Below are 23,946 nucleotides of genomic sequence, written 5' to 3' on the forward strand. Positions count from 1 at the left end.
CACTGCAGCGTATAAGAGGTGTGAATCGCATCAGATATTGAGTGAGTATTATGAAGAACATGGAGAAACCAGTATTCGTGAGAGACGGCGTTATCAGCATCTGATAGAGTTTGCAAGGGATCCAGTTGTGAGTCTCCATTTGGTCGACTATTCGAATCGAGCAACATTCAGGTTTTTGGGGCATTTAGCAGTGACTGTGGTCCGATGTTGGGCTCCATGGGAACGTGAGGGCACGCATACTCGACGTAAGGCTCTCGTCGACCACTCTGAAGATCATAATGGTGGATCGCCATTTTGAGCACCAAGCACGTCATAACACCTTCACATCTCGCATCCCATCTGTGAGCAAGTACTGGACTCCGTATATTACTCTGTGTCATCAGATACCACTGGTCGGAGAACAGCAACATCTGGACGAGTGAATTACCGTCCCAAGCTTAGGCTACCATTAAAACAACACAAACGTGTTCGTTTGGAGTGGGGCCGTGCCCAAGAAGCATTGAGTACTGACGAATGGGGTCGCAATTTGTTCAGTGGTTAATCGTGTTGCTGCATTATCCTGGATGAGCATCGTCAGCGAGTGTGATGGCGATGTAGGAGCGTCCCTTTCTTCCACTTTTGGAGAGGTGAAATACAACAAACAATTTGGTCTTAAATGAATAAATACGATTTCGGTCCAAGATCTTTCACAGTTCACTGCTGCGTCGTAGACGGCAGCATTTCTCTATAGAGTAAATGTTGGAGAGGCATAGAAGTTTTACACCTCGTGTCATGGGATGAGGAGCTATTGGATATGACTTCAAGCCACTGAAGATAGTGACTAAGGAACGTCTGAAGGCACAATGGCACGGCACAGACATTCTGAGTCCTCATGAGTTACCTTCCATCAGTGTCATTGTTTCACCTCTCAACAGAATAATGCTCGCTTACATACAACAGATGTCTCTAAAAACTGTCTATGTGATGATGGGGTATTGATTTGGCAAGCCAAATCTCCACATCTGTTCCTAATAGAACATTTGTGGGACCAGCTCAGAGGTCAAATCCGTCCCACTGCCGTACCCACTATATAAAGAAATAATGTGCTCCCTCAGTAATAGACTGTATATGCTCAAGTATTGTCTACTGACTCCTTGATAGTGTTATACATGGATAAATTTTTTATCGATTAGGGAAAAAAGTATATTCTTGACATTGTCCACATTTATAATGAGCATGTCTAGTAATACAATGCCAATGTCAGCCGAGGGTATTAGTTATGTAGTCAGTAACAACATATAGATCTGCTCCTGTAGACTACTCATACTTATCTTAGTTTGTGTAGTATCCAATGTTTAAGGCATCTACGTACACAGAGGCCAGTACTGAGATGAGTGCCTGAGGCTGAGGTTGTAAGATCTTCACTTGAGATACAAATCCTTAACAATTAAATTTTTATTCGTTATATGAGACCTATATTTGTATTACAACACTGGTCTCAATGTGGTTTATGCTTTTACATGTTGATGGCACATGTGGGTCTTGTAGTTTTATACTAAGCATCATCGTAGATATGTACCAAGAATATTATTTTTGACGTCCTATGTTCCTGTGCCAACGGCCTTGCCACAGTGGTAACACCAGTTCCCGTAACATTACGGAAGTTAAGCTCTGCCTGGCTTAGCTAGCACTTGACTAAGTGGCTGTCCAGGTATGGCGAGCGCTGTGGACAAGTGGGTGCACTCAGCCCTAGTGAGGTCAATTGAGGAGCTCCCTGGCGGAGAAGTAGTGACTCTGGTCACTGACAGGGGCTAGTAGAGCGGTGTACTAATCGCATGCCCCTCCATATCCACATCCAGTGACACCTGTTGTTTGAGGATGACAAGGTGGTCGGTCGGTACAATTGTACCGTTGTGTCTATCGAGGCTTGTTAGGACAGAGTTTCGTTAATTTTACGTGCCTGATGTGCCATTCATACTTATACCGGGGTTTCGACTGGTGATGTTAGTAATTTCAATCACAAGTACCTGAGATCTCTGTATAACAGAGTGTCAATGTTTCATGTCGTATGATAATTGTTCTTGATGCTCAATACTGCGTGCTGTCAGAGACTACCACACATAGGAGTACTCTTGTATTGTCCAATAATACCCTGGCAATACAGTAAATGGATAAAAGTTTTTAATTCAAAGCTTACAGAGAACTTAACTACAGTTCTACAGGTCACTGAATAGCTTTATGACCTACTACCACTACTTCTGTGATCATTAAATGAGTAAGAGACAGGTATTTACATTACTGTTAAACCTTACATTTGCTTACCTGTTCTTTATGCTTTAGAGAAATTAGTATTTGACCTCTTGATCAATGGTGCATCAGGTTTCTATCAATAGTAACCCATAGCTTAAGTGATATAGCGCCGCCACTTAAATGATTCCTACTAGTGATTCCCCCCCCCCCCCCCCCCCATGAACCATGGACCTTGCCGTTGGTGGGAAGGCTTGCGTGCCTCAGATGGCCGTATGGTAGGTGCAACCACAAAGGAGGAGTATCTGTTGAGAGGCCAGACAAACGTGTGGTTCCTGAAGAGGGGCAGCAGCCTTTTCAGTAGTTTCAGGGGCAACAGTCTGGGTGATTGACTGATCTGGCCTTGTAACACTGACCAAAACGGCCTTGCTGTGCTGGTACTGCGAACGGCTGAAGCAAGGGGAAATTACAGCCGCAATTTTTCCCGAGGGCATGCAGCTTTACTGAATGGTTAAATGATGATGGCATCCTCTTGGGTAAAATATTCCGGAGGTAAAATAGTCCCCCATTCGGATCTACGGGCTGGGACTACTAAAGAGGAGGTCGTTATCAGGAGAAAAAAACTGCCATTCTGTGGATCGGAGCGTGGAATGTCAGATCCCTTAATCGGGCAGGTAGGTTAGAAAATTGAAAAAGGGAAATGGAAAGGTTAAAGTTAGATATAGTGGGAGTTAGTGCCGTTCGGTGGCAGGAGGAATAAGTCATTTGGTCAGGTGAATACAGGGTTATAAATACAAAATCAAATAGGGGTAATGCAGGGGTAGGTTTAATAATGAATAAAAAAATACGAGTGCGGGTAAGCTAATACAAACAACATAGTAAACCCATTATTGTGGCCAAGATAGACACTAAACCCATGCCTACTACAGTAGTACAAGTTTATATGCCAACTACCTCTGCAGACGATGAAAAAATTGATGAAATGGATGATGAGATAAAAGAAATTATTCAAATAGTGAAGGGAGACGAAAATTTAATAGTCATGAGTGACTGGAACTCGAGAGTAGAAAAAGGGAGAGAAGGAAACATAGTAGGTGAATATGGATTGGGGGGAGGAAATGAAAGAGGAAGCCGTCTGGTAGAATTTTGCACAGAGCATAATTTAATCATAACTAACACTTGGTTCAAGAATCATAAAAGGAGGTTGTATACATGGAAGAATCCTGGAGATACTAGAGGGTATCAGATAGATTATACACTCCTGGAAATGGAAAAAAGAACACATTGACACCGGTGTGGAACACATTGACACTGGTGAGGAAATGAAAGAGGAAGCCGTCTGGTAGAATTTTGCACAGAGCATAATTTAATCATAACTAACACTTGGTTCAAGAATCATAAAAGGAGGTTGTATACATGGAAGAATCCTGGAGTTACTAGAGGGTATCAGACAGAGTATACACTCCTGGAAATGGAAAAAAGAACACATTGACACCGGTGTGTCAGACCCACCATACTTGCTCCGGACACTGCGAGAGGGCTGTACAAGCAATGATCACACGCACGGCACAGCGGACACACTAGGAACCGCGGTGTTGGCCGTCGAATGGCGCTAGCTGCGCAGGATTTGTGCACCGCCGCCGTCAGTGTCAGCCAGTTTTCCGTGGCATACGGAGCTCCATCGCAGTCTTTAACACTGGTAGCATGCCGCGACAGCGTGGACGTGAACCGTATGTGCAGTTGACGGACTTTGAGCGAGGGCGTATAGTGGGCATGCGGGAGGCCGGGTGGACGTACCGCCGAATTGCTCAACACGTGGGGCGTGAGGTCTCCACAGTACATCGATGTTGTCGCCAGTGGTCGGCGGAAGGTGCACGTGCCCGTCGACCTGGGACCGGACCGCAGCGACGCACGGATGCACGCCAAGACCGTAGGATCCTACGCAGTGCCGTAGGGGACCGAACCGCCACTTCCCAGCAAATTAGGGACACTGTTGCTCCTGGGGTATCGGCGAGGACCATTCGCAACCGTCTCCATGAAGCTGGGCTACGGTCCCGCACACCGTTAGGCCGTCTTCCGCTCACGCCCCAACATCGTGCAGCCCGCCTCCAGTGGTGTCGCGACAGGCGTGAATGGAGGGACGAATGGAGACGTGTCGTCTTCAGCGATGAGAGTCGCTCCTGCCTTGGCGCCAATGATGGTCGTATGCGTGTTTGGCGCCGTGCAGGTGAGCGCCACAATCAGGACTGCATACGACCGAGGCACACAGGGCCAACACCCGGCATCATGGTGTGGGGAGCGATCTCCTACACCGGCCGTACACCTCTGGTGATCGTCGAGGGGACACTGAATAGTGCACGGTACATCCAAACCGTCATCGAACCCATCGTTCTACCATTCCTAGACCGGCAAGGGAACTTGCTGTTCCAACAGGACAATGCACGTCCGCATGTATCCCGTGCCACCCAACGTGCTCTAGAAGGTGTAAGTCAACTACCCTAGCCAGCAAGATCTCCGGATCTGTCCCCCATTGAGCATGTTTGGGACTGGATGAAGCGTCGTCTCACGCGGTCTGCACGTACAGCACGAACACTGGTCCAACTGAGGCGCCAGGTGGAAATGGCATGGCAAGCCGTTCCACAGGACTACATCCAGCATCTCTACGATCGTCACCATGGGAGAATAGCAGCCTGCATTGCTGCGAAAGGTGGATATACACTGTACTAGTGCCGACATTGTGCATGCTCTGTTGCCTGTGTCTATGTGGCTGCAGTTCTGTCAGTGTGATCATGTGATGTATCTGACCCCAGGAATGTGCCAATAAAGTTTCCCCTTCCTGGGACAATGAATTCACGGTGTTCTTATTTCAATTTCCAGGAGTGTATAATGGTAAGACAGAGATTTAGGAACCAGGTTTAAATTGTAAGACATTTCCAGGGGCAGATGTGGACGATGACCACAATCTAATGTTTATGAACTGTCGATTAAAAGTGAAGAAACTGCAAAAAGGTGGGAATTTAAAGAGATGGGAACTGGATAAACTGACTAAGCCGGAGGTTGTACAGTGTTTCAGGAAGAGCATAAGGGAACAATTGACAGGAATGGGGGAAAGAAATACAGTAGAAGAAGAATGGGTAGCTTTGAGGGATGAAGTAGTGAAGGCAGCAGAGGACCAAGTAGGTAAAAAGATGGGTAACAGAAGATATATTGAATTTAATTGATGAAAGCAGAAAACACATAAATGCAGTAAATGAAGCAGGCAAAAAGGAATACAAAAGTCTCAAAAATGAGATCGACAGGAAGTCCGAAATGGCTAAGCAGGGATGGGTAGAGGACAAATGTAAGGATGTAGAGGCTTATCTCACTAGGGGCAAGATAGATACTGCCTACAGGAAAATTAAACAGACCTTTGGAGAAAAGAGAACCACGTGTATGAATATCAAGAGCTCAGATGAAAACCCAGTTCTAAGCAAAGAAGGGAAAGCTGAAAGGTTTAAGGTGTATATAGAGGGTCTATACAAGGGCGATGTGCTTGAGGACAATATTACGGAAATGGAAGAGGATGTAGATGAAGATGAAAGGGGAGATACGATACTGCGTGAAGAGTTTGACAGAGCACTGAAAGACCTGAGTCGAAACAAGTCCCCCGGAGTAGACAACATTCCATTAGAACTACTGACGGCCTTGGGAGAGCCAGTTCTTACAAAACTCTACCATCTGGTGAGCAAGATGTATGAGACAGGTGAAATACCCTCAGACTTTAACAAGAATATAATAATTCCAATCCCAAAGAAAGCAAGTGTTGACAGATGTGAAAACAATCGAACTATCAGTTTAATAAGCCACAGCTGCAAAATAATAACGCGAATACTTTACAGACGAATTTTAAAAACTGACAGAAGTCGACCTCGGGGAAGATCAGTTTGGATTCCGTAGAAATATCGGAACACTGACCTTACGACTTATCTTAGAAGAAAGATAAAGGAAAGGCAAACCTACGTTTCTAGCATTTGCAGACTTAGAGAAAGCTTTTCACGATGTTGACTGGAATACTCTCTTTCAGCTTCTAAAGGTGGTAGGAGTAAAATGCAGGGAGCGAAAGGCTATACACAATTTGTACAGAAACCAGATGGCAGTTGTAAGAGTCGAGGGACGTGAAAGGGCAGCAGTGGTTGGGGAGTGAGGCAGGGTTGTAGCTTCTTCCCGATGTTGGTCAATCTGTATATTGAACAACCAGTAAAGGAAACAAAAGAAAAATTCGCAGTAGGTATTAAAATCCAAAAAAAACTTTGAGTTTCGTCGATGACATTGTCATTCTGTCAGAAACGGCAAAGGACTTGGGAGCGCAGTTGAACGGAATGGACAGTGTCTTGATAGGAGTATATAAGATAAACATCAACAAAAGCAAAACTAGAATAATGGAATGTAGTCGAATTAAGTCGGGTGATGCTGAGGGAATTAGATTAGGATATGAGACACTTAAAGTAGTAGAGGAGTTTCGCTATTTAGGGAGCAAAATAACTGATGATGGTCGAAGTAGAGAGGATATAAAATGTAGACTGGCAATGGCAAAGAAAGCGTTTCTGAAGAAGAGAAATTTGTTAACATCGAGTATAGATTTAAGTGTAAGGAATTCGTTTCTGAAAGTATTCGTATGGAGTGTAGCCATGTATGGAAGTGAAACATGGACGATAAATAGTTTGGACAAGAAGAGAATAGAAGCTCGAAATGTGGCGCTACGGAAGAATGCTGAAGATTCGATGGGTAGATCACATAACTAACTAATGAGGAGGTACTGAATATAATAGGGGAGAAGAGGAGTTTGTGGCACAAATTGACAAGAAAGAGGGACCGGTTGGTAGGACATGTTCTGAGGCGTCAGGGGATCACAAATTTAGCATTGGAGGGCAGTGTGGAGGGTAAAAACGGTAGAGGGAGACCAAGAGATGAATACACTAAGCAGATTCAGAAGAATGTAGGTTGCGGTAAGTACTGGGAGAATGCTGAAGATGGGGAGATGAAGAAGCTTGCACAAGATAGAGTAGCATGGAGAACTGCATCAAACCAGTCTCAGGACTGAAGACCATAACAACAGCAGCCACTGATTTCGTTTCATGCTATGACTGAATGTTGGATTGTTTTCCTTTGTGTGTAGCACATGTCTTAGTTTTTAAGTGAACATTTCGTTCAGAAATTTTTAAATAGGCAATGGTCAGACAAATGTACGAATGTTTACTTAAAAATTTGCGTTCTTGACGTTGTCCATAGCTGTAGTGAGCCAGTGTAGTAACATAACGTCAATGTTATACGAGACTATTCCTTCTGTGTTTAGTAACAAATGCAACGGATCCTGAATTTCACTTATCCATTGTCGCGGATATTTCTAAAATTACCAAACATCTAGTCTTCGATTTGCTATTTTTGTTTTTTTCTGCTATTGATCCTTTATGTGGTTTTGAATCGGTGCCGGAAATAGTAGAAAAATTATAAGAGTTTCGGTTTAAGGTAGAAAATGGTGTCATTTAAGAGATGAGAATACCAAGTGCCGACGGGTGCCTTCGCTCAAAACAGGATATCGGAGAGATATCCATACATACCAGCTAGATCCGAAAAGAACTGGGATGCAGTGGATCACACGTCAGTTAAGAACTAAGTAACTGCCAGTTCCAGATAAAGTCCCCAATATAGGCACGCAACTATCTTCCGAGTAGGGTCGCTTCCTCCAACGATCGAGTAGCTGACCATTAAAATCCTACTGCTGTGGTGGCGTCAGTGTCACTTCACAGGCTAGGCAGCCAACTTCAGCTATGTTCAGTTCAGTAGAGCATTCACACATCCTCGGTAAATCCTGACCTCCAGCTCTCGACGTTGCTGCTAGCTAGTCTCTCGCTTCCGGTACCGCACACGCTCCTCTGTCTTCACCCACCACTGCTCGTGCAACCTCTTGCGGGCTGTGGTCCCCAAGTATTCTAGCGACCGGGCGGAGACATGAAACATCGTACTAGTGATACTGAGTGCGAAAGCTGTCGCGGATGCTCGCCGCCATCTTCCATTCTTCTTGCCCCCCAACCTGTAACCGGCGGGCGCAGGAGCGGTAAGGTATGAGAGGATTGCACAGCATCCTGCTTCCCTGAGATGGCGACCCTTAGTGGCTGATATGAGCCATGCTTAATTTACCAGCAGTGAGGTCCTGGATCAAAAATCTCACTGAGAAAGTTATTTGGGCCGCTTTGTACTGTCTCACAAACTGTGTAACGTCTTGTAAGTCACCTTCTCTCCAACCTTGCTTCTCACTCAAAAGTAGTTCAAGTAGACTCTGTCTCACAGCCATAGGAGAGTCAGATGCCTACCCTTGATATAGTGTGCTGATTTCCAATTCTTCTTAATGACCTTAGGATCGTCATCTCCAGGAAGGAGGTCGTTAAGGAATAACTGGCTGGAAAGTGGCGACTAAGCAGCGAATGCGAACATAGTTTGGAAAACGTGTCGTGCACGGCCTTGTTGAAGGTCAAATGAAGCCGCCCAATGAGTTCATGCCACTTCGTCTGCGACCTCACATATTAGATGATTAGATTAGGTTGACATGATCAACAAAGGAGGGTTGTGGATAGAAGGAGTGATGATTACCAGAACGATAGCGCAGGTAAAGAAAAATCCTTTAAATTTACAGGACACAATAGCTAGCGCACTGTCGCTAACCAAAACTTTCGAGATCAAAAATATACAGATAACATGACTAAGAGGCTGTACTTGTACTGCTGCCCTACTCGGTAATAGGACGAGAAAAGACATCCACCATCATCAAAAACATCAGTCATCTAATTCAGTATGGGCTAGTTGACCGTGATAAACGATGAACACCATGTCCATAGGGTGATCCGCACTATCAGAGCTAAGCTTCTCTACTTGGGTGTTGGGGTTGGATTTTGCTCTCAAGCGCTGCTCCCACGGACGTTGCCATTTAACGTAGGCCAAGTGAGGTGCTCTTTAATCCTCGTAATGGTCTCGTATACATCCAGGTGCCATCCATAAAAGGAATGATGAAATTACTTACACACTGTAGGAATGGACTCCTGAAGCAGGCAGACCTTACCCTTCGTATCATAACGGGCACAGATGCAAAGCAATCCGTTGCTAAGAAAATACCCTGGCACCTCTTCCCCTGCTTTAAGCTGTTGTTTTGATTTCCATTACAAACGATGAGCACCCTGTTTCTTGGCTAACCCTCGGAAAAGCCCCAGAATCTCTCCAAGGTCTGTCCCCACACAAGGCGCTTCTTCCTCGCTTTGTGGGAGATCCGCTGCCTCAGATTCGTGTTGGTATATTGGATAGGGTCCTCAGTAATGCGGTTACTTGTAACCTTCATATCAAGACGTTTAAAACGGAAGGCCGACATCCGAACAGCCGACGTGGCCACTCTCCCCCTCATCTGTAGCCCAGCTAACACTCACATTAAGACGGTCATTGTTAGCCTCTATGCTCAAACTTAAATCGTTCTAATCCAAACAATAAGGATAGTGCTGGCAGTTCGTATTTAGAATACCTGCTCTCTGCCGCTGATGAGGGCCTGGAGGCATAACCGATAGCGTACCTCTCTCCGTGTTCTTGGAGGAGCACAGCCGTGACAACAGAGCTGGATGCATCTATCTGCAAGACAAAATGCCTGTCGAAGTCTGGTACAGCTATAAAAGACGCACTATCGAATGATGCCTTCAGTACAATGGAGGACGCCTCTTTAGCATCAACCCACTGGAAATGCTCATACTTCCTTTGCAGTTGATTAAACGGGGCAGCCAGCTGGGAATGCATTTGCGAAAAAAAAATCACCATCCCTATGTTTCTAGCAATAATCCGTTCTGTCTTAGGACAGGTCGAAAGATAAATAATCTAAGTTCGATCGTTGTTCATCCTCACACCTTCATAGAACGCAATCTAACCGGGGAACGCGATCTATTCTCATGCTATGTCATCCTTAGCAAGTTTTATTGTCGGCAAGGCTTTCTGGAACAGTGAATGACTTGGCCCATATTATACAAGTGAAGTCTGAAGGTTCTGCTGTAAATAACCACCTCGACCGTATAGTTATAGACATACTTAAATTTCAAGTCATCTCGCACAGAATCTAGTAGGTGCGATTGTATTCCTACACCAGTAGCAAACCCTACCAAAACTTAGATAGATTCAAATATGTTCCAGTGCATTAAAAAAGCTTTAACAAGCTTAGACTGCTCCGCAGCACCTCATGCTGGGGCTCTTTCAGGTCAAAAAAGTTAAAAAATTATACATTGGAGTGAAAAGTAAATAATTGTGAAGGTCTGTCGATGATACAGATTACTGAAACACCTTTAGATTCAGTGCCCTATAATTTACAACCAGCCAGTACAGCTCACCACTGTCGTCCGTGGTGGCCGTGCGGTTCTAGGCGCTGCAGTTCGGAACCGTGGGACTGCTACGGTCGCAGGTTCGAATCCTGCCTCGGGCATGGATGTGTGTGATGTACTTAGGTTAGTTCCGTTTAAGTAGTTCTAAGTTCTAGGGGACTGATGACCTAAGATGTTAAGTCCCATAGTGCTCAGAGCCATTTGAACCAAGCTCACCACTGGTTCTGGGAACAAAAAATATCAGGAATGCGTAGAGCGAGACAAATGGTTACGGTACGTCATCAACCAAAACCTGATCAACAGTATTTATTACATCTCTGATCTTCGGTGGTGAAAAGTAGTAGGGCGACTGCTGAACCTGAACCTGACCCGTGAGCAAGATCTTTGGATTCTGTTCGTGACCTGTAGCCTACAAGTGAGTATGTCTGGATACTGTACCAAGACTTCCAAGAAGGCACGTCCCTGCTCTTTACTAATATGGGACTTACCCAACAGTGACAGCTCTGCCCCTGCGGATCATGTCCCCAGGATAGTCCCACTGCCTGCATGAAGTATCTATCCCCTGGCCTAAATTTCACATAATGACTTTAGAGACGCGATTGTCACTTCAGGTCTAAGTCATATAACAATTAATTTGTACTCGTTATATGAGATCTACGTTTGTATTATAACATTTGTCTAAACTTATTTACTACTTCCATAGTTTATGCCTTTCCATCTTGATGGTACATATGGGTTTTGTAGTCCTACACTTATATATCATCGTAGATAAGTACCAAAACCATTATTTTTGACATTGTGTATGCCTGATGTGCCAAAGGCCTTGCCACAGTGGTAGTGCCAGCTCCCATAACTTAACCAAAGTTAAGCTCCGTCAGGCTTGGCTAGCACTTGGAAGAGTGACTGTCCAGATCTGACGTGCGCTGTAGTAAAGTGGGATGCACACAGCCCTTATGAGGTCAATTGAGGAGCTTCTTGATTGAAAAGTAGGTGCTCTAATCACGAAAACTGACAGTGGTTGGTAGAGCGGTGTGCTGATCACATGCCCCTCCATATTCACATTCAGTGACACCTATTGGCTGAGGATGACAAGGCGGTCGGTCGGTACTGCTGTACCGTTGTGCTCGCCGAGCCCAATCAGAAATAGTTTAGTTTATTTTACGTGCCTGATGTGTCATTCATACTTTTACCGAGTTTTTGACTATTGATGTTTATAAATTCACTGACAAATACATGAGGTTTTGTATGACAGACATTGTCATATGATAATGAAACTTCAAATTGTTATTGATGGTTAATATTGTGTGCCACTAGAGACTAGCATACATACGGGTACTCATGCATTGTCTAATAATACCCTGGCAACACTGTAAATGGATAAGAGTTTTTAATTAAAAACCTATAGAGAACTTCACTATAGTTCTACACGTAACTGAACGGGTTTCTCACCTGCTTCCATTAGTTCTAAGGTCATTAAATGAGTAAGACACAAGTATTTATATTACTGTTGAAACTTACACTTGCTTAGCTGTTCTTTATGCTTTAGAGAAATTAGTGTTCGACTTCTAGATCAATAGTGTATGAGGATTTTTGCCACTGGTCCCTAAAGCTTAAGTGGCATAGTACACCGAAACGCCAAAAAAACTGGTATAGATATGCTTATTCAAATAAAGAGATACTTATACGGGCGGAATACGTCGCTACGGTCGGCAACGCCTACGTAAGACAAGTGTCTGGCTCAGTTGTTACATCGGTTACTGCTGCTACAATAGCATGTTAACAATATTTAGTTGAGTTTGAACGTGGTGTTATAGTTTGGGCACGAACGATGGGACACAGTATCTCCGAGGCAGCGATGAAGCGAGAATTTTCTCGTACAACCATTTCATGAGTGTACTGTGAATATTAAGATTCAGGCAAAACATAAAATCTCCGACATCATTGCTGCCGGAAGAAGATTCAGCAAGATAGGGACCAACGACGATTGAAGAAAATGGTTGCACGTGACGGATGTGCAACGCTTACCAAATTGCTGCAGATTTCAGTGCTAGGCCATCAACATGTGTCAGTGTGCGAACCATTCAACGAAACATCATCGGTATGGGCTTTCGGAGCCAAAGGCCCACTCGTGTACCCTTGGTGACTGCACGACACAAAGCTTTACGCCTCTCCTGGTTCTATCAACACCGAAATTGGAGAGTTGATGACGGGAAACAAGTTGATTTGTCGGACGAGTCTCGTTTCAAATTGTGTCGAGCGAATGGACGTATACTGGTATGGAGACAACCTCATGAATGCAAGGACCCTGCATGTCTTAGGGTTTAAATGAACATTTTGTTCTGATATTTTTATACATGTACTTTTTTATACATTGTTTACTTAAAAAATTGTATTCCATTGGCGCCGTTAGAAAGTGTAGTAACATAACTCAACGTTATACGAGATTATTCCTTCTGTGTTCGGTAACATATGTAACGTACCCTGTATATCACTTATCCTACACTTCGTTATGGGACTGACTAGTGAGAGGTGCAATCCATGCACATGTTGTGTTAAAAAAAAAAAAAATCGAACGTGAGTGCTGAGTCCTTCAATAATTGTGAACCCAATATTAAGAAGCAGTTGCACCTCGCCTACCAAGAGACGTCATTGTACCACTACCAATTCTCCAGTTACGCATTACTACCAGTAGCTAAACCGATAAATATATTGACTTACTTGGTCACTGCGACACCGACTATACAGATTTTCCTCTAACAACGTCCATCGGAATGTACTCCATGTTTCGCTCACACCCAAACTTTCTGAAACAGTATCTCTAAGTTTAAAGAGCAATTTTAATTTTCAGTTATCCAAGGCACAGGTTCTTTCTACCTCTTTTCTGGTTCTTAAGGGAGCATATAATATACGATCTAAATATCCAGAAGCCCTGACCACGAAATGTCACAAGAACTGGATCCGCTAGTATAAAAGGAGGCTGGGAGTATCGTGTTGCCTCTAAAGAAGCAATAACAGCAGAGTCGGTAGATCGGGAGAGCTAAGTGACATAGAATGTGGACTAGTCATTGTATCTCATCTGAGTAAAAAATCTATCAATGGCACTTCCACCCTTTTAAGGCGGCCCAGTCAATTTTTATTGCTTTCATTGTGAATTGTAATAGTGAAGGAGCGGCCATAGTAAACCAATTCCAGGAAGACCTCATGTACTGCTGGACAGGGACTGACGAGCATTATGGACGTGGTTGTAAAAAAATAACTTGAAAGGAACGGAAGGAACTACTCGAGAATACCTAAGTACTACGAGCAGTCCAACTAGCATAATGACTGGGTGTAGGGAGTTAAAAAGAACAGGGCAGTGATCGTGCAGCTCCTCATAACCCGTACGTTTCTGTAGTCAGTGCTAAGCGATGTCGGAGGTGGGGTAACAAGCGATGCCACAGAACAATGGCTGAGTGTAACGATTTATAGTAGTGAATAAATCTACACTTTGTGTCAGACCGATGGAAGATTTTGCGTTTGCCAAATGCCTGGGAAACATTACTTGTCATCATTTTTAGTGGGAACAGTGAAGAACGGAGGAGATGGTGTTATGGTATAAGGGTATTTTTCATGGTCAGTTTGCGATTCCCTTATTGCGCTTAAAAACGCTAATTGCGGAAGCACATAACACATTTTACAGAACTGGGAGCTGCTTAAGTAGAGGGACAGTTCGGAATCGGAGACAGATTGTTCATCGTAACAATACAAGCTATCATACAGTAAAGAAGCGCTTATGAGGAAATAGTTTGTTTCCAATAACGTCCCTGTAAAGGATTGGTCTGCTAGATTCCCGACCTGAACCCAATGGAACACCTTTTGGATGAGTTAAAACGTTCCCTTCGCACCAGACACCAGCGTCCAACATCATTACGTGATCTTGTTTCGACGCTTGAGGAAGGATTCCTCCACAGAAATTCAGCATCACATTAAATGTGTCACCTACAGCGTTCAGGCCGTCTTAAAGGCATATGGTGGACTCAGCCCCATATTAAAGTCCACTGATAGGTCGTACACTTCTAGTTAGACAAAATATTTGTCATATACTCTCCTGGAAATTGAAATAAGAACACCGTGAATTCATTGTTCCAGGAAGGGGAAACTTTATTGACACATTCCAGGGGTCAGATACATCACATGATCACACTGACATAATCACAGGCACATAGATACAGGCAACAGAGCATGCACAATGCCGGCACTAGTACAGTGTATATCCACCTTTCGCAGCAATGCAGGCTGCTATTCTCCCATGGAGACGATCGTAGAGATGCTGGATGTAGTCCTGTGGAACGGCTTGCCATGCCATTTCCACCTGGCCCCTCAGTTGGACCAGCGTTCGTGCTGGACGTGCAGACCGCGTGAGACGACGCTTCATCCAGTCCCAAACATGCTCAATGGGGGACAGATCCGGAGATCTTGCTGGCCAGGGTAGTTGACTTACACCTTCTAGAGCACGTTGGGTGGCACGGGATACATGCGGACGTGCATTGTCCTGTTGGAACAGCAAGTTCCCTTGCCGGTCTAGGAATGGTAGAACGATGGGTTCGATGACGGTTTGGATGTACCGTGCACTATTCAGTGTCCCCTCGACGATCACCAGAGGTGTACGGCCAGTGTAGGAGATCGCTCCCCACACCATGATGCCGGGTGTTGGCCCTGTGTGCCTCGGTCGTATGCAGTCCTGATTGTGGCGCTCACCTGAACGGCGCCAAACACGCATACGACCATCATTGGCACCAAGGCAGAAGCGACTCTCATCGCTGAAGACGACACGTCTCCATTCGTCCCTCCATTCACGCCTGTCGCGACACCACTGGAGGCGGGCTGCACGATGTTGGGGCGTGAGCGGAAGACGGCCTAACAGTGTGCGGGGCCGTAGCCCAGCTTCATGGAGACGGTTGCGAATGGTCCTCGCCGATACCCCAGGAGCAACAGTGTCCCTAATTTGCTGGGAAGTGGCGGTGCGGTCCCCTACGGCACTGCGTAGGATCCTACGGTCTTGGCGTGCATCCGTGCGTCGCTGCGGTCCGGTCCCAGGTCGACGGGCACGTGCACCTTCCGCCGACCACTGGCGACAACATCGATGTACTGTGGGATCTCACGCCCCACGTGTTGAGCAATTCGGCGGTACGTCCACCCGGCCTCCCGCATGCCCACTATACGCCCTCGCACAAAGTCCGTCAGCTGTACATACGGTTCACGTCCACGCTGTCGCGTCATGCTACCACTGTTAAAGACAGCGATGGAGCTCCGTATGCTACGGCAAACTGGCTGACACTGACGGCGGCGGTGCACAAATGCTGCGCAGCTAGCGCCATTCGACGGCCAACACCGCGGTTCCTGGTGTGTCCGCTGTGCCGTGCGTGTGATCATTGCTTGTACAGCCCTCTCGCAGCGTCCGGAGCAAGTATGGTGGGTCTCACACACCGGTGTCAATGTGTTCTTTTTTCCATTTCCAGGAGTGTAGTTAAGGAATTTAGTAAATCAGTTCTGTCGGTGGTTTATGTCCGAGGAAGGAACACATTTTCTCTCCCAAACTATTTGTTGCCCCTCCGCTGCAAGTTCAGATGCATTTTAAATTCTCTGTATTTAGACAGCTGTGGTTTCAGTTTAGATCTTACTAGTGAGTACATTATAAAATTTTTCTCGTGAGCAAACGTAGCTCATTCAATTGCTAGACGGGTACGAATTACGTTATTGTGATGGTGCGTTGCAAATATAGCTATGAGAGTGTGACTACTCGCCTTACAATATGTGGGTGCATGCTGAAGTAGCGTCGTATAAGAACAAAAAGGGATATGCTTGAATTTCTCAGTGGAGGCACTGGTGTACAGGACTGTGTTACTGTATCCGGGTACGATTATGTGCTCATAGGTTAAGTCAAGGCTTGAAAAAGCAGTTTCTAAACTAACTGCGTTAGGAGATTTATGGAGGACAAAGTTTAAACAGTTCCTGTTCAGGGATTTGTTCTCTATCAACATCTTTTCCATTTATTTATCTTCATCATATCCGTACGTTTGTAGTGAGGTGTGTAATAAATCAGAGCGTATGCATGCGACTCATCCACTCTCTCGTCTGTTAAACCAACAATGTCTTAGAAAAACACAGACGTCCACATTTACGGAACTGGTGGAAAACGTTGGTTTGAGCCTGTAGAAGTATAGTATAGAATTTTTATGTCATAAATGAATGACCGATCACGTGAAGATGAGCAGGAGGAGACTGGACATGTGCTTGTGTGATATGGAGCACTGTGTTCCAGGTGTAGCATGGTAAGGATACCTCTGGACATCCGGTTGGGGGTTGGAGCCTTCACTGGGACAAACCCAGTTTTGTTTCCTGTAATAAACCTGTACATCGAAGAAGCTGCGTAAGAAATGTTAGCAAGTTTCAGAAGTAGGTTTAAAATTCAGGTTTACAGATTTGCTGATGACGTTGCTACCCTCAGTGAATACGGGAAAGACCTGTTAAATGGAACAAGCAATCTACTAAGCACAGAATATGGATCGAGAGTAAAACAAAGAAAGACGAAATCATTGAGGGCCAGCAGAAGTGGAATTGACGCTAAATTTAATTTCACAAAAAGCTGAAAAAAATTAATATAATCTTTTAACGGTCGAGATCACAAGTAAATACCATTGAGTGGTGACTAGTTTCAGCTAATTATGCAGTCATCCTCAGACAGATTAAAAAACCTTTATAGTTCCCGCTGGTAAAATGAGACTAAGAAGCAACACCTGCATCACAACGGACTCTCAGATAAGAGACTCAGAATCTTTTAATAGTCGAGATCGTAAGTAAATCACATTAAGTGATGACTAGCTGCAGCTGATAATGCAGTCATCTTCACATCGACTGAAAAAATTTTCACTCCTGCTAGCAAAATGAGACTAAGAAACGACATCTGTATCACAATGGAGAAATAAAATCATTTAATAGTTAAATTCGCAAGCAGACAACATTAAGTGACAAGTTACAGCTGATAATACAATAATAATTTTTAGATGTTTTTAAAAAAAAAGTGCCTGCTCGTACAATGAGACGGAGAATCGAGGTCTGCATCACAGTCTACGCTCATATAAGAGACGCAACTCAGTAAAATAAAGGCGTATACCACAGCGATAAAACGTTAGGTACCCAAGCACCCAAATCTAATTTGAAAATTGAGACCACATAGTATACAAAGTTAGGGAGTTTTGCTACCTTGGAAGAAAAATTATTCATGATGGACGAGGCAAGAAGGATTTAACATGCACACTAGCCCAAGCAAAGACAACATTACTCTAAAGGGAATCTACAAGTGTCAGTCACACATTTAATTTTAAGCAGAAATTTGAGAGAATGTTTGTTTCAAGTAAAACAGTGCATATAAGAGAATAATGGACTGTGGAAGGAAGAGAAGAGAGGAGACAAGCAAACAAAATTACAAGAGGAAAGAACCACATTGTTACAGCGACCACTGAAGATCGTTTAGAACAAAGCGAAAAGCGAGACTTTCATTACATTACAAAAGAAGGTTTTCAACCTGTGCAACTTGCGCAACTTTTGAAATGAACCTGTTTAGGTATTATGTTACAAAGGGATGACGAAAATTAACTGAACTGATAAGAAAAGAAATGGAGAGCTTCTCCACGTAATCTGTGAGGTAACACGTTTGTGACATGTACTGAATAGATACTGGCTGATAGTTCACCAGTGAATAACTTAGAAACTGCGGTAGGGAAAGATAGATACTGGAATATATCCAACACGTATATGCGGATGTTGAGTCTAAGTGCTATTGTGAGATAAAAACGTTGCCCTGATACATCCATATCGCTGAGGTTTCGCGTGGCACCCTCAGCGAGCGCGGTCTTTGACTGTAAGATGGTTAAAATAGCAGCCCACGAGGTGGGAATGCAACAGCCGTTTCCGACCTGTTGTGGGGAAGGGCCGATAGCGTGTGGTATGAGTGGCGGCTTCTAGCTTGGGTGTGCGCTGGTAATGGAGGCTTGGCCTGTGGAAGGCTCCATAGTGCTACAAATACGGTTACTGCGGCGTGCGAATTGCGATTCTGCCTACCCGCTGCAAGCGAACTGTAGAGCCTCATCGTACGCTACATTTGGACGGACTTTTGCTGACGGACTTTTGGTGAGCTCGCTCCATGTGATTCAATGTTAACAGTGAGGAGCGGCTAGTAGCTTGAATGTCGTAACCGAGAGTACAGTGGTGTTTACTGACGTACGCTTGTGAATTACAGAACTGCTGAGGCACGTCCGCCAGTTTTAAGCTTTGTAAAACTTCTTCATTTGAGGGAATATGAAACCACAATGCAAGGGTACGTGCTGCTAAGCGATTAGTTTAATTATATTGCTTGATTTAATCCCATGCGGTTTCTTTTCCTGTTGTGGAACCTTGTCATCTGTCATTTACACCTGATTTGTCCGGATATGCCTAAGGAGTTGCCACATTGCAGTACGTAGCAGTGAGTACAGTCAGATCCGACTGATCAAAACAGGCACCTCGGCCGGATACATGAGTTATTATTCTAATAATAGTGTTTCACTGTTTAAATCTACTTACTGTGGTGCTCAGCAGTGTAAATCGTAATGTTTCGGTTGCTCTGAATGTGCGTAGTGGTCATTTACACAGCGGTGCAATTAATGCAAATTAACTGTCTTTCCTTGCTTGCGTGCTTGATCTTTGTTTGACGTTTAAAGTTTAAAATTTTGTGCACTTTCCTTTAATCTCAATTGGATATGAGTGCAGACAACTACTCTGTCTTGAAGACCTCAACGTTAAAAATTGTTGGTTGTCTGGTGAAGTGCTGTTACCTGACATTTTAGAATAAGTCTTGAATCTTTGATTCGACTTGTTGCCTTTGTCTGTGTGTAGGCAGCAGATATTTGCGTAAATGGCCTTTTTCTAATTCTAGCTCAATGGAACTGAAACTTAAATTAGGTGTTTGTCTTTCAATATATTTTCTGTTTAATCAAGGGCAGTATTTTCCTTCTTTGAAATTTTTACTTAAAAACTCTAGTGTTGTTCTGAATATAAACAACCATGTTTTCCCGCTATTTAACAATAGTAAGTTTTCTTAGTACTATTTAACTGCTCGTGTGAGGGGAGTCTGTTACTAATAACTGAAGGATATTCACTGAACTTGTAGTAAGAATGGTTAGGTCTGTCAGTGGGCGCCAGTCGGAAGCAATTCCGTATACTGGGCCTTCGCCCATGAATTGTTTATGTTCTGCTATTTTTTTAACTGCGGTTTACCTTGTTGTATCTTGTAGCGTATTAAGTGTTAGCTTTTGCTACGATAATGTGCAAATACCAATTCTGAAATTGTACTTGTTGTTGTTTAATACATTGCAAAATAAATTGTTTAAAACTTGCTGAATGGCTTACTTCCCCATCCTCCCAAATCCAAGCTTTTGCTCCCACTCTTTAATGACTTCGTGTCGACGGACGTTAAACACTAATCTCCTCCTCTTCCTCCTCCTCCTCCTCCTTAAGCAAACGCAAATTCTTCTTGTTCGAGGTGGGACCGATTTCCATAATTACAGATTATGATGCAAACACGGAAAAACGAGAGCTTCAATGACAAGATCAATATTCTCAATAAATTGCTGTTCGATAAGACAGTCATCGATATCAGTTGAGACTTGACTTCAGTATCTGATATAGGAGCTTACCTCACGGTCTGTAGATTATAAATCATAATTTACTCCCTATCAGTGTCGTAATTTGTACTGGAAGCCCCTTTCAATAGAGTATAATTCTTTACAACTATCATACACTCCTGGAAATTGAAATAAGAACACCGTGAATTCATTGTCCCAGGAAGGGGAAACTTTATTGACACATTCCTGGGGTCAGATACATCACATGATCACACTGACAGAACCACAGGCACATAGACACAGGCAACAGAGCATGCACAATGTCGGCTCTAGTACAGTGTATATCCAACTTTCGCAGCAATGCAGGCTGCTATTCTCCCATGGAGACGATCGTAGAGATGCTGGATGTAGTCCTGTGGAACGGCTTGCCATGCCATTTCCACCTGGCGCCTCAATTGGACCAGCGTTCGTGCTGGACGTGCAGACCGCGTGAGACGACGCTTCATCCAGTCCCAAACACGCTCAATGGGGGACACTATTCAGTGTCCCCTCGACGATCACCAGAGGTGTACGGCCAGTGTAGGAGATCGCTCCCCACACCATGATGCCGGGTGTTGGCCCTGTGTGCCTCGGTCGTATACAGTCCTGATTGTGGCGCTCACCTGCACGGCGCCAAACACGCATACGACCATCATTGGCACCAAGACAGAAGCGACTCTCATTGCTGAAGACGACACGTCTCCATTTGTCCCTCCATTCACGCCTGTCGCGACACCACTGGAGGCGGGCTGCACGATGTTGGGGCGTGAGCGGAAGACGGCCTAACGGTGTGCGGGACCGTAGCCGAGCTTCATGGAGACGGTTGCGAATGGTCCTCGCCGATACCCCAGGAGCAACAGTGTCCCTAATTTGCTGGGAAGTGGCGGTGCGGTCCCCTTCGGCACTGCGTAGGATCCTACGGTCTTGGCGTGCATCCGTACGTCGCTGCGGTCCGCTCCCAGTCGACGGGCACGTGCACCTTCCGCCGACCACTGGCGACAACATCGATGTACTGTGGAGACCTCACGCCCCACGTGTTGAGCAATTCGGCGGTACGTCCATCCGGCCTCCCGCATGCCCACTATACGCCCTCGCTCAAAGTCCGTCAACTGCACATACGGTTCACGTCCACGCTGTCGCGGCATGCTACCAGTGCGATGGAGCTCCATATGCCACGGCAAACTGGCTGACACTGACGGCGGCGGTGCACAAATGCTGTGCAACTAGCGCCATTCGACGGCCAACACCGCGGTTCCTAGTGTGTCCGCTGTGCCGTGCGTGTGATCATTGCTTGTACAGCCCTCTCGCAGTGTCCGGAGCAAGTATGGTGGGTCTGACACACCGGTGTCAATGTGTTCTTTTTTCCATTTCTTGGAGTGTACTTTCGCGGTACACTTCTGTCTTGGAGTAAATTTCGTCTTAGAAAACGCTACATTTTAAAAATGAGCCTTATTCTAAAAGTAATTATTAACTTTATATAGGAAAAGTTTCCTGGTAGGATATGTCCTACTACACTGAAGACGCAAACAAACTGGTACACCTGCCTAGCATCGTATCGGATTCCCGCAGGCACAAAGAAGTGCCGGAACACGACGATGCATGGACTCGACTAATGTCTGATGTAGTGTTGGAGGGAATGAACACCATGAGTCCTGCAGGGTAGTCCATAAATCCGTAGCTGTACGAGGGGTTGGAGATCTCTTCAGAACAGCACGTTTCAAGGCATGCCAGATATGCTCAATAATGTTCACATCTTGGGAGTTTGGTGGCCGGCGGAAGTGTTTAAACTCAGAAGAATGTTCCTGGAGTCACTCTGTAGCAGTTCTGGACGTGTGAGGTGTCGCATTGTCCTGCTGGAATTGCCCAAGTCCGTCAGAATGCACAGTGGACATGAAATGGATGCAGGTGATCAGAAAGGATGCTTATGTACGTGTCACCTGTCAGAGTCGTATGAGATGTCCCATATCACTCCATCTGCTCACGTCCCACACCATTATAGAGACTCCACCAGCTAGAACAGTCCCCTGCTGACATGCAGAGTCTATGGATTCATGAGGTTGTCTCTATAGCCGTACACGTCCATCCGCTCGATACAATTTGAAAAGGGACTTGTCCGTGTAGGCGACATTTTTCCAGTCATCAAGAGTCCAATGTCGTTGTTGGAGGCCCAGGCGAAGCGTAAAGCTTTGCGTCGTACAGTCACCAAGGCTACACTAGTAAGCCTTCGGCTCCGAGACCCCTTAGCGATGATGTTTCGTTGAACGGTTCTAACGTTGACACTTGTTGATGGTCCAGCACTGAAATCTGCAGCGTTTTGCGAAACGGTTGCACTTCCGTTACGTTGAACGATTCTCTTCAGTCGACGTTGGTTCCGTTCTTGCAAGATCTTTTTCTGGCAGCAGTGATTTCGTTGATTTGATGTTTTACCGGTTTCCTGATATTTATGTTACACTCGCGAAATAGTCGTACGGGAAAATCCCCACTTCATCGCTATCTAGATGATGCTGTATTCCGTCACTCGTGCGTCGATTATAATACCACTTTTAAACTGACTTAAATCTTGATAACTCACCATCGTAGCAGCAGTAACCGATCTAACAACTGCGCCAGACTTAAATAGGTGTTGGCGGCGGAAACGCCGCAGTGCGACGTGGGAGTCGCGTTACGTGTTTCGGGCGAAACAACTGCATAAAACTGAGCCACACCGAAAATATTTCTTACAATATGCTGTCAGGAAATATTAATTTGGGAGATTTCTGCCGATTGATGAGCAAGAGTAAGCAACTATTCAGTTTATTCGCTCATGGTTGGTCACCCTAAAACAATGAAGAAGTCAGTGTCGCTTCTCTCAGTCACTAGCATCCACTGGCCAGACATCAAATTATCTGTACAGTTATAAAGGCATCATAACATAACATAGCACAACATAAAAAAATTCATTTTTACACTGTTCAGTCACATTAATGTCACCTCCGAAAGAATTGTTCCTGCTATTTAGTTGTTACACTATGTGATCAAAGGTATCTGACTGAAAATGACTTACAACTTCGTGGCATCCTCCATCGGTAATGCAGGAATTCAATATGGTGTTGGCCCACCGTTACCTTGATAACAGTTTCCACTGTCGCAGACATATGTTCAGTCAGGTGCTGGAAGGTTTCTTGGGGTATGGCAGCCCATTCTTCTCGGAGTGCTGCACTGAGTAGAGGCATCTCATGCAATCACAATATGTCCTAGGAAATTTTACTAATACTATATCGTATTTATTTTTGTTTCTGTCTCTGCGCTCTCTTTGTAAACTAGTAGTATAAGATTTACCTTGACTTAAAATTGCCTATGATACTTGACATTAAACTGAGAATAGGAACCTATAATCATAAAGGGGTGTTCTGAAAATACGAGCGAATAACAGTGCACGACACTAAATAAACTTTGTTTTATTGATTCATCATCTACATCATCAACACAACTAACCTGATTCTGTATTTGATGCAAAGGACAAACATCTCTTTGGAGATGCGACAATAGAACTACAAGAGCATTAAATCTCACTTTGAGGCGTTTCAGCTGAAAAAATAACTCGGATCTGATGAGAAACTTAAAAAAATCATTTGGTTTCTGTTCTCTAACTGCACATTTATCAAACAACCAATTCATCG

Source organism: Schistocerca gregaria, chromosome 3 (assembly GCF_023897955.1).
Source record: "Schistocerca gregaria isolate iqSchGreg1 chromosome 3, iqSchGreg1.2, whole genome shotgun sequence".
Taxonomy (NCBI): Eukaryota; Metazoa; Arthropoda; class Insecta; order Orthoptera; family Acrididae; genus Schistocerca; species Schistocerca gregaria.